Here is a 12,174-nt window from a genome sequence, read left to right on the forward strand (position 1 = left end):
ATAAAACTGTCAAAAATACAAATAGTAGCACAGATTGCTCGAAATGTGATAGAATAATTGCTAAGGAGTGAAAGTTTTTTAAAAAAATGATAAAAATCTTTTCATAGATATTTTATTGATTTGTTTAAAAATTTTACTGAGCTTAAGATATATCAGAAGGAAAAAAAAGAAACAAAATAAAACAAACACGCAAAGATCTCTGCCATTCAGATAAGGCATATTCCTCCAGTAGAGGAATAACAGAATTTCCTACTTGATTCAATGAGGGTTGTGGGAAAAACAGAAGTGCCCCAGATGACTGCAGTTTTTTTACCTCAGTTGGTTGCCTTTCAGTAGAAATGAAAAAGTTTAAAAACAGAGCAAATTTAAGGGAAACAAGTTTTAGGCATATTGCGATTAATTTTCAGTAAATATGCATATGGAGAGGTCTGGTAGGTAGCTGGCTATAAACCATAGCACATCAATTGCTGGGTGATGGGAGCATCCATCAAATGTGCAAACTGCTGTTTGGATCTTAGATCTAGAGACATGTTTAACAATGGCCTATGCTAGAATTGCCATGGTGATCACAAAAAGCAGACCCACTTTTAATCAGACTTAATATATTCTCTGCAAATTATGACACCACGCGACACCACTTTTCCTTCACTCTTGGCATGGCATTGAATATATGGGTATGATATGTAGGGGCAGACTGGACTATGGATACATTTTGGAATTAAGAGCATATTATATAGTATTTAAAGCGCTGAGTCTTTATGAGACCAAGCATAGTGTTTGAAGATAGAGAAGGAAAAGCACGAAGAACTGATTTTACTTCAAAAGATCAATAAAAAAAGGAGGAAAGAATAAAGTGACTGGAGAAGTAAGAAAAGCACTACGGAGTTGTAAAATCCAAGTGAAGAAAGTGAAAAGGAAAAAAATCTGAGGTGACAAAAAGAGAAATCAGTGGTCACTTTATGAGTTCAATGAGGGCTGAGAACTGACCCGGAATTTAGCGATATGGTCATAATTTACAACTATGAAAAGAACAATTTTATTGCTGAGGTACAGATGAGAGATTGATTAGAAGAAAATTAAGAGACAATTGGAAAAAATAATTTGGAGAAAGTGCGATAAACTTTTCCAAGAAGATTTGCAGTCAAGAATAACAAAGAATAAAGTAATAAGACAGTTAGTATAGAGTCAAAAATGTTGTTTTTATGATTGTTTGTGAGATTGAGAGAAATAACAGAATCTTGTTTGTTTTTTGTATATTTAAGATGAAGGCATTTGATAGAAAAAGGTTACAGTCTCTCAGAATGAGGCATTTCTTTACTTCTATAAACTATTACTAAGATTGTACCTGAAATATAAGTAAGCTCTGCAGTCCAAAGAGTTATATTCCATAATTTTATAATGCAATTGCATAATGGCTAAGCAGATTAACACTGCTGTTATTCAGTCTGAATATAAATTTCTGCTCTACCGAGAGGATTCTTAGAAACTTGGAAAAACTAATAAGCCATTCTTTGTTCCAGGTTCCATCAGTAAAATGGCCTTTTTTTAGCCATCTCATAATGTTGTTATGAAATTTGTATGACAATGAGTCCAAAGTTATCACAATGCCTAATACTTCATAAGCAGCTAAAACATCATACAATCATTTGTATTTTCATATTATCAACACTCATGAGAATGTATAGCTGCAAGACTTTACATATGCAATGTGTTGATTTACTTTATATTATTGTTAAGTGTGTGTGTGTGTGTGTGTTTAAATACACTATCAAAGAATACTTTTTAGCTACTAATCTTCTTTGTATGGATTTCATGTGAAAAACACCTGTAATTAGAAATATAAAATAACAAACTTAAATTGTAAAGATTATCTATCAAGAAACAATAGCTAATTTTATTTCTAACTCTGGAATATTTAAAACATTTTCTTCAAAATCAGAAAAACTCAAGGATGCTTACAAGCATCTTTATTGATTATATTCAATAAGCAGTATTTTAGCCAATGTAATATGACAAGAAAATAGATAAAAGTTATAAGAACATTAAAAAAAACTGCCTTGTTATCAAATGACATGATGTTCACACAGAATATTCAAAAGAACCACAGGCAAATTATTGGTTATTAAAATTAATAAGAAGGCTAAGGTCAGGAGTTTGAGACCAGACAGGCCAACCTGGTAAAACCACATCTCTACTAAAAATACAAAAATTAGCCAGGTTTGGTTGCTCACACCTGTAATCCCAGCTACTTGGGAGGCTGATGCAGGAGAATTGCTTGAACCCAGGAGGCAGAGGTTGCAGTGAGTTGAGATTGCACCACTGCACTCCAGCCTGGGGGACAGAGTGAGGCTCTGTCTCTAAATCAATAAATAAATAAAGGTTTTGATTATTAATAGAGAATGCCTTCATCCTATAAACATAATTGTCATTGATCTCTGTTAAATAGCTAAGAGTTTTGTGGACTGATTTCTAATGGCTGTCTCTGTTTTTCCCAATTGTCATTACTGCATCACCCTGTGCAGGTATTATCTTGAGCATTTCTATCTAACATGAAAACATGCCAAAGCAGAAGAATCTAGGCCTTATGTGCCATTCCTCCTTCTTCAGACTATAAAGTTTCCAGCCCTATGATACCATTTCTTAATATTCTGTTGCTCTTCTTTGTACTTTAATCTCCTGATTAATCAAAAAAAGTGACACATGAGGAATAATAGGTTAATGCAGCACGATATGCTTTCAGATGTATGCCACTCTATCTGGTAGACTGCTCTTAGTTTTGAATGTAGAAAATATCCAACTCAAAATTGTTTAAGCAATGATTTACTTATTTTGCTCAAAAGCAGGAAACCTATAGGTAGGCAGGCTTCAGTGTTAGGTAATTCAATATTCCAATTATACAATAAAAATGCATGTTTATTTATTTTCACTTTTATCTCAGCAAATATGTCCCTCCAGAGTTGGTTTCATTCCAAGGCTTGTTCTCACATTTGTAAGATGATCTCCAGTAGCAGTTCATATATGTATTCTTAAAATCTATCAGGAGAGACAATTTGTAGCTCCATGTGACTTTTTATAAGAAGAGGAAGAATCTTACCAGAAATTCCCAAGAAACAACTTCTTAACTGTTACTAGTGAGTTTTGAGTCACAATAACATTCCTAAACCAAACCTTGACAGAAATAAAGGAAATATTCTTTCTCTAAACTCAGCTTTCACTTTGGTATGTAAGCCACTTGAAGAAGGGGAAAAATAACTAACCATAATAAAGTCTTGTGGGAATGAGGACAGAAGAAAAAAAAAGGATCTTGGATAGGCAACCAACAGAGTAAAGAACGATTCCTATACATGGCCAATAGAACACAGCAGGTTAGCTGTTAAGCTTACATAATGGGTCTTTGATATGTAAATAATTGGTTCAATAAATATGAAACATGAAAAATATGAAATCTTCTGTCTGCTGGTATGCAAGGCACATAAAATCTCTTGGGTTTTTTAAGCATCTGGAATTTTTTAGAGATAATTGTTTAAATATCTGTGAGCAATATACACGTGCTTATTAGATATTGTCACTGTGTTTTCCAGGGTTGCTAATCTCATTTTCACTCTCAATCAAAATTTTTTTATTTTGACATATGGCTTTCCTGGTTTACCTTTGATGCAGAAGAATATTTTTAATTAGTGAATTTTCTTCCAATATTTTAAAAAATGCTCAGTACCTATAGAAAAACAGATGTAATTGAAAGCTATGGAAAATTAAAAAAAAAATGCAACTCTTTAGAATCCCACAATGCAACCAGTGGTCACTGACATTCAAGTTGATAGCAGAAATCATTGCAACAAGTGCTTTGATTCTCTTGAATTTATCTCTCTCTCTGAAATAAAAACTCAAATCTCACTGAAATTACCTTAAGGCAATTCTACCTCAAAGTGTAATCCATAGAACTATATATAAAGTAATTTTTACTGGCCTGTGATGTACAGGAATTAAGTAAATAATAAGTACAGAAATTAAGGATAAGTATGTAGAAAATATAACGATTTGATAGAGTGATTTTGTGTCTATAAAATATAAAATTCTAAATATGGTTCTTATTTCACGTAGCTCTTTTTCATTTACTTTTCTAATGATTCACAATCTTTTTTTTCACAAAAGTATTATTCCACTAATATTGGGAAAATAATCTATCACCTTGATGCAATGAGTTTGAAAAGCACTTATCTAAATCTTCCATACTTTTCATACCTTCCTAAATTTTGTAGGTTTTCTAAAAATTACATCATCAAAGGATATATAAGGTAGACTAACAATTGGAGCAGAAAGATAAATTATGCTACTCTAATTGCTATAATAGAAAGCAAACTGGACTCGAGATCAAGACCCAGTTTTTATTTTAAACTTAACCTTTTTTAAAAGTTTTGTTTTGGTTAAACATCTGGAAAGTTGGTGTGGTGGCTATTTAAATCCAAATATTTGCATAATATTTTCCCAAATTTATAGAAAATTTATATTTTCTATAAATTACACAAATCAAGACGGAAATAACCTACAATATAAATTCCACATCTTCAGCTTAACTAGAAAGCAAAGAACACCCAAACAATTTTAGCAAGGTTATCTACTAGACTTTAGGCATAGGCTTTAGTGGTGTGCTACTGGGGCAGGGAGTAAGTGGGTGGATAACTTTGCAGAAAAGAGAATAGGTGGAAAGTAACAACCTAAAAGAGTCTAAAAACATCCACTTAAAATGTTGCCCATGGATAAAGAAAATATGGTACATATACACCATGGCATACTATGCAGTCATAAAAAAGAATGAAATTATGTTTTTTGCAGCAATGTGGATAGAGCTGGAGGCTAATATCATAAATGAATTTAGACAGGAACAGAAAATCAAATACCACATGTTCTCACTTATAATTGAGAGCTAAACATAGAGCTAATGTGGACAAAAAGAGGGAAATAATCAACACTGGGATTTACTTGAGGGTGAGTCATGGGAGGATGATGAAGATGGAAAGACTACCTATTGAGTAGTAGCTCATTACCTGGGTGACAAAATCATTTTTACATCAAACCCCAGCAACACACAATTTACCCACATAACAAACATGCATATGTATCCCCAAACCTAAAACACAAATTGAAAGAAAAAATAAATTAATAAATAAAAGGTCAGATGCTGTGGCTGATGCCTGTAATCCCAACAGTTTGGGAAGATGAGGTAGGTGGACTGCTTGGGGCCAGGAGTTCAAGACCAGCCTGGGCAACATAGTGAGACCCCATCTCTAAAACAGTACAAAAATTAGCCAGGCATAATGGCATGTACTTATAGTCACATCTACTCAGGAGACTGAGGTGGGAGAACCACCTTAGCCCTGGAGGTCAAGGCTGCAGTGATCTGTGATCATTCCATTGCACTCCAGCCTGGGTGATGTACGTGAGGCCTTGCCTCAAAATAATTAATTGATTAATTAATTAAAAAATAAATGAAAGAAAAAAAAGTCCAACCTATGTGAAGACACATTAACAAGGAATCCTAATAAATCAGAACATTGACAGGGAGGGAACATAAATGTGCCTGAGAGTCAAAATGACATCTAATAAAGACATTATTTTTGTGGGACAGGGAAGAGATTTAAAAAAAAATGAGTGAATGACCATGGTCTGTGACACAGTTCCCGAAAATCCTAAGAACATGTGCCCATGGTAGACAGGCTATAGCTTGGTTTTATACATTTTAGGGAGACATAAGACATCAATTGATACATGTAAGATGTACATTAGTTTGGTCCGGGAAGGTGGCACAACTTGAAGTGGGGGCTTCCTGGTCATAGGCAGATTCAAAGACTTTGTGATTTGTGATTGGTTTAAAAAGTTATCCTCTAAAGAGCTGGAATCAATAGAAAAGAATGCCTGGGTTAAGATAAGGGGTTGTGGAGACCAAGGTTTTATCATGCATATGAAGTCTCCAGGCTTCAGAGCTCTTACCAGATTTAAAAATGTTCTAGACTCGGCTGGGCGCGGTGGCTCACGCCTGTAATCCCAGCACTTTGGGAGGCTGAGGCAGGCAGATTACAAGGTCAGGAGATCAAGACCACCCTGGCTAATATGGTGAAACCCCAACTCTACTAAAAATACAAAAAAGTTAGCTGGGCGTGGTGGCAGGCACCTATAATCCCAGCTACTCAGGAGGCTGAGGGAGGAGAATGGCGTGAACCCAGGAGATGGAGGTTGCAGTGAGCCCAGATTGTGCCACTGCACTCCAGCCTGGGCAACAGAGCAAGACTCCATCTCAAAACAACAAAAACAAAAACAAAACAACAAAGAAAGTTCTAGACTCAGTTAATTCTCTCCTGGATCAGGGAAAAGACCTGGAAAGGTATGGAGATTCTCTATAGAATGTAGATTTTCCCCATAAGAGACAGCTTTACAGGGCTATTTCAAAATATGTCAAAGAAATATATTTTGGGGTAAAATACTTCTGTTTCTTTCAGGGCCTGCTATCTGTCATCTGATGCTATATTAAAGTCAAGGTAGAATTTGGTGTTTTATTGTTACAAAATGTCTGTTATCTGTCTTAATCTCTGTTTTAATGATAATACTGGTCAGCATTCTCTGAATTCCAAAGGGAGGAGGGTAAAATAAGGCATGTTCATGTCTGACCACCCATTCCCATCATGGCCTGAATAGTGTTTCAGGTTTACTTTAGAGTGCCCTGGATGAGAAGAGGGGCCCATTCAGTTAGTCAGAGGACTTAGAATTTCATTTTTGGTTTTCAGTGGTGATGGCTGTAATTCAGTGTGAATGTAATAAATATCACAGAACTGTATACTCAAGAATGCTTAAAAGGGTAAATGTTGTTATGTATATTTTACCACAATTAAAAAAACAACAGTGATCAAAGGTGAGATGATTAGTTTTACATGTTGACTTGACTGGGCTGCAGCATGTCTAGATATTTAGTTAAACATTATCCTTAATAAGTCTGTGAGAGTGTTTCTAAATGAGATTAATATTTCAGTCAGTAGATTGAGTGAAGCACATTTCTGTGGATGACACATCCAATTTGTTAAAAGACTGACCAGAAAAGAAGTCTGAGTAAGAGATATTTCACTCTGCCTTTAAGCTGGGACATCCATCTTTGTCTGCCTTCAGGTGAAGTCAAGAAACACACCCATGGTTCTTTTGGGAATCTAGCCTGCCAAGAGTGGATCTTGAGATTTCTCAGCCTCCATAATCACATGAGCCAACTCCCTGTATCTATCTATCTAATCTATCTATCTATCTATCTATCTATCTATCTATCTATCTATCTATCTATCTATCTAATATATATTACTGGTCTGTTTCTCTGGAGAACCCTAAAACAAAATAAAAATCTATTGAAATAATTTTGTGGTATTTGTCTTTAGTTCTGTTTATGTAATGAATCACATTTATTGATTTGTGTATGTTGAACCAATCTTGCATCCTGGAGATGAAGCCAACTTGGTCATTGTGGATTAGCTTTTTGATGTGCTGCTGGATTCAGTTTGCAAGTATTTTGTTGGGGAATTAAAAATGCATACAGAACTCAAAAAAGAGCCTGACTAGCCAAGGCAATCCTGAGCAAAAAGAACAAAGCTGGAGGCATCACATTACGTGACTTCAAACAATACCACAAGGCTACGGTAACCAAAACAGCAAGGTATTGGGAAAAAAAAAAAAAAAAAAAGAAAAACACACATCGACGAATGGAACAGAATAGAGAGCTCAGAAATAAGGTCACATATCTATAACCATCTGATTTATGACCATCTGATAACTGGCTAGTTATATGCAGAAGATTAAAGCTGGACTGCTTTTTTATACCATATACAAAAATCAACTCAAGATAGATTAAAGACAAAGGTAAAACCCAAAACTATAAAAACCCTGGAAAACAGTCTAGGCAATATTATACTAGACATAGGAATTGGCAAAGATTTCATGACAAAGACACCAGAAGCAACTTCAACGAAAGCAAAAATTGACAAAAGGGATCTAATTAAACTAAAGAACTTCTGCACGGCAAAAGAAACTATCAACAGAGTAGGCAGAGAACCTACAGAATGGGAGAAAGTATTTGCAAACAATTCATCTAACAAAAGTCTAATATCCAACATCTATAAGAAACTTAAACAAATTTACAAGAGAAAAACAACACCATTTAAAAGTGGGCAAAGGACATCAACAGACACTTCTCAAAAGAAGACATACATGTGGCCAACAAGTACATGAAAAAAAGCTCAGTATTACTGATCATTAGAGAAATGCAAATCAAAACCACAATGAGATATCATCTCACCGGTCAGAATGGCTATCATTAAAAAGTCAAAAAATAACAGATGTTCATGAGGCTGTGAAAATAATGGAAGACATACACTTAGTGGGAGTGCAAATTAGTTCAACGATTGTGGAAAGCCATATGGTGATTCCTCAAAGAGCCAAAAGCAGAACCACAATTCGGCCCAGCCATCCCATTACTGGGTATATACCCAGAGGTATATAAATCACTCTACTATAAAGACACATGTACACGAATATTCATTGCAGCACTACTGACAATAGCAAAGACATAGAATCAACCTAAATGCCCATCAATGACAGATTAAAGAAAATATGGTATATATACCCCATGGAACACTATGCAGCATAAAAAAGAATAAGATCATGCCTTTTGCGGGAACATGGATGGAGCCGGAGGCTATTATCTTTAGCAAACTAACTCGGAAACAGAAACCCAAATACAGCAGGTTTTTACTTATAAGTGGGAGCTAAATAATAATAACTTATGAAAATAAATAAGAAAACTTCAGACACCAAGGTCTACTTGACAGGGGAAGGTGGGAGGAGGAAAAGGAGAAGAAATGATAACTAATAGTACTGGGCTTAATGCCTGGGTGATAATATAATATATACAACAAATCCTCATGACACATGTTTACCTATGTAACAAATTTTCACATGTACGTCCAGACCTTTAATAAAAGTAAACAAAAAATTAAAGGGTAGTCATAAAGATAAAACATAGGAACTCACAAAGAAAAAATAACCATTGAAATAGAAGGAATATAACAATTGAAGATAATATTTTGCAAGCCTCTATAAAAATGAATTTGAAATTTTTGAAGAACTGGAAAAAGTCCTAGGGGGCTTGGATTTGTAAAAATTGACCCAATTAAGTAGAGAAAGCTTGAAGAGAATAAATTAGATAAAAATATAGAAAGTTTTCAAGAAACAATTCTAGCAAAAGTTCTAGGCTCAGATGTTTAACTTACAAAGGCCAGATAATCCTGAAAATGCATACATTATTTACAGATCATAAAAATTAAAGGAAAATATATAAATTATTTAATTATTTTTATGGGACAAGGATAATATTATTTACTAAACCTGATACAGTACTAAATAAGTAAATAAAACCACTGTAATATCATATCGATTATGGATATCAATGCAAAAATACTAAATAAAATATCAGTAAACAGAATTTAATACCACTTTTAAAATTGCCAACAATAAATAAGTGGGATTTATTTTATAATACTAATACCAAATCAATGTTTAAAACTACATTAAAATAATGAACCCTAGTAATAGATATAAACAGAAAACTTTTATGATTATCTCAATGCTGAAAAAGCTTTTTTCCAAAATCCGACATACATTTCTGATCTAAATAGTCAAGAAGGGTGCCTGTAGTCCCAGCTACTCGGGAGGCTGAGGCAGGAGAATGGCGTGAAACGAGGGAGGTGGGGCTTGCAGGGAGCTGAGATCAAGCCACTGCACTCCAGCCTGGGCGACTGAGCAAGACTCCGTCTCAGAAAAAAAAAAATATATAGAATGTATAAATATCTTCTCAAAATTGTATATGTGTGTTTTTGTATTTGTGCATAGGTGAATGTGTGTGTGTATGTCTTTGCTTGAATATAACTTAATCCTAAAAGAAGCATTACATCTATTAGGAAAATACTTACTCTAGGTTTTCCAGTTCAGGAAACCATTACAGATGCTCAATATTTCCACTACTACATGAAATTAAACTAGTGACATCAATCAATGTGAGAAGTCATGGAAAATGTGTTAGAAAAATAATAATTGAAACAACAAAGTGAAATTAGCTTTATTAGCTGATGATAAAATAGTGTACTTGCAAAATCATGAAATCAATACATAAAACTGTCTCACACAATAAGATAAATCAGTAAGGCATCAGGATATACAATTACTCCCCAGAATTAGTAGACTTTGTATGCACAAATATCCAGTTTGAAAAAATAATGGTTGTTACAAACTAATGTATAGTAACAACCATGAAGACAAAAATGCATAAAATGGACTTAAATAATTGGGAAAGCTATATAAGAAAAAATTATAAACAACCTGAAAGATACAAAAACAGATATAGTTAAATGGAAATGTATTTCTTTTTACTTGGATAAATGATTCATAGACATCATAAGCATGTCAGTTGCTTTTTAAAGTTTAGAACTTCTCAAAAGGAATACAAATAATATTTTTATGAAGCTAGACAAATTAATAGTAAATTTGACATAAAATAAACAAATATGTAGAAAAACATAAAAAAGCTACAATGGTATATTAGCCCTATCAGGTATTAAATATACCATACAGTCTTTACATAATTTAAATAGCCAGAAAGAGTTAAGAGTAGAATAGAAGGTCCAGAAATAAATTCTAATATATATGAAAATTAGCACATTACATCTATCTCAAATCTTTAGGGCAAATATGCGCTTTTTAATAAGTAGTGATGGAACAACCATGTAACTATATAGAACAAGAAAATATATCCATACTCTATAACATACATAATAAAAAGCTCCAAATGACTTCAATATCTAAATGTAAAAATGAATGAATGAATAAAACCATATGAATATTAGAAGAAATTCCACTTCAGCACTGGTGTAGAAAAAGCTTTTATATTTATAATTTAAAACTCAAATGCAATAAAATAGTAGTTCTCAATTAGATATGATTTTGTTGTACAGGTAACATCTAGAAACGTCTGTGGATAGTTTGGTTGCAACTGAAAAGAAAATGAGGTGTGTGTTACTGGTATCATGTAGGTAGAGGTCAAGAATGAGACTGTACATCCTACATTGCACAGGTCAGTTCCCAGAACAAAACATTTCATTGTTCAAACTAGCCATCATGCTGCAGCTGAGAACTCTTAAAACAAGGGAAATGGTAAATACATTTTACTACATTAAAATGCATCTTTTGCTTGTCAACAATATTCAAAGTCAAAAAAACTGTGAGAAAATTTTTGCAAGATATATAAAAAATAAAAAGGTAGTAACCCTAACATATTTTTTAAAATCTACAAAGTTAAGATAAAAGGACCAAGAATTAGATAGAAAAATGGGCAAAGGCCATGAAAAGACTCTTTACATTCCCTCACATTCACACACAAGAGTTTTAAAAAGTGATCCTTAAAATATTGAAATGCTGACCCTGCCATAATAGAAAGACCTTATTGAGCATCCCAGGCATTTATATGTAGCACATTAAAGGCTGTGAGTGAAGAGTAAGGACCATGCTCCAGAATAAAGGTTAGAAAACTTTTACTTTCCTTGTCCATGTGTTCTCATTGTTCACTTCCCACCTATGAGTGAGAACATGTGGTGTTTGGTTTTTTGTCCTTGCGATAGTTTGCTGAGAATGATGGTTTCCAGTTTCATCCATGTCCCTACAAAGGACATGAACTCATCATTTTTTATGGCTGCATGGTATTCCATGGTGTATATGTGCCACATTTTCTTAATCCAGTCTATTGTTGTTGGACATTTGGGTTGGTTCCAAGTCTTTGCTATTGTGAATAGTGCTGCAATAAACATACGTGTGCATGTGTCTTTATAGCAGCATGATTTATAATCCTTTGGGTATATACCCAGTAATGGGATGGCTGGATCAAATGTATTTCTAGTTCTAGATCCCTGAGGAATCGCCACACTGACTTCCACAATGGTTGAACTAGTTTACAGTCCCACCAACAGTGTAAAAGTGTTCCCATTTCTCCACATCCTCTCCAGCACCTGTTGTTTCCTGACTTTTTAATGATTGCCATTCTAACTGGTGTGAGATGGTATCTCTTTGTGGTTTTGATTTGCATTTCTCTGATGGCCA

Source organism: Gorilla gorilla, chromosome 17, assembly GCF_029281585.2.
Source record: "Gorilla gorilla gorilla isolate KB3781 chromosome 17, NHGRI_mGorGor1-v2.1_pri, whole genome shotgun sequence".
Taxonomy (NCBI): Eukaryota; Metazoa; Chordata; class Mammalia; order Primates; family Hominidae; genus Gorilla; species Gorilla gorilla.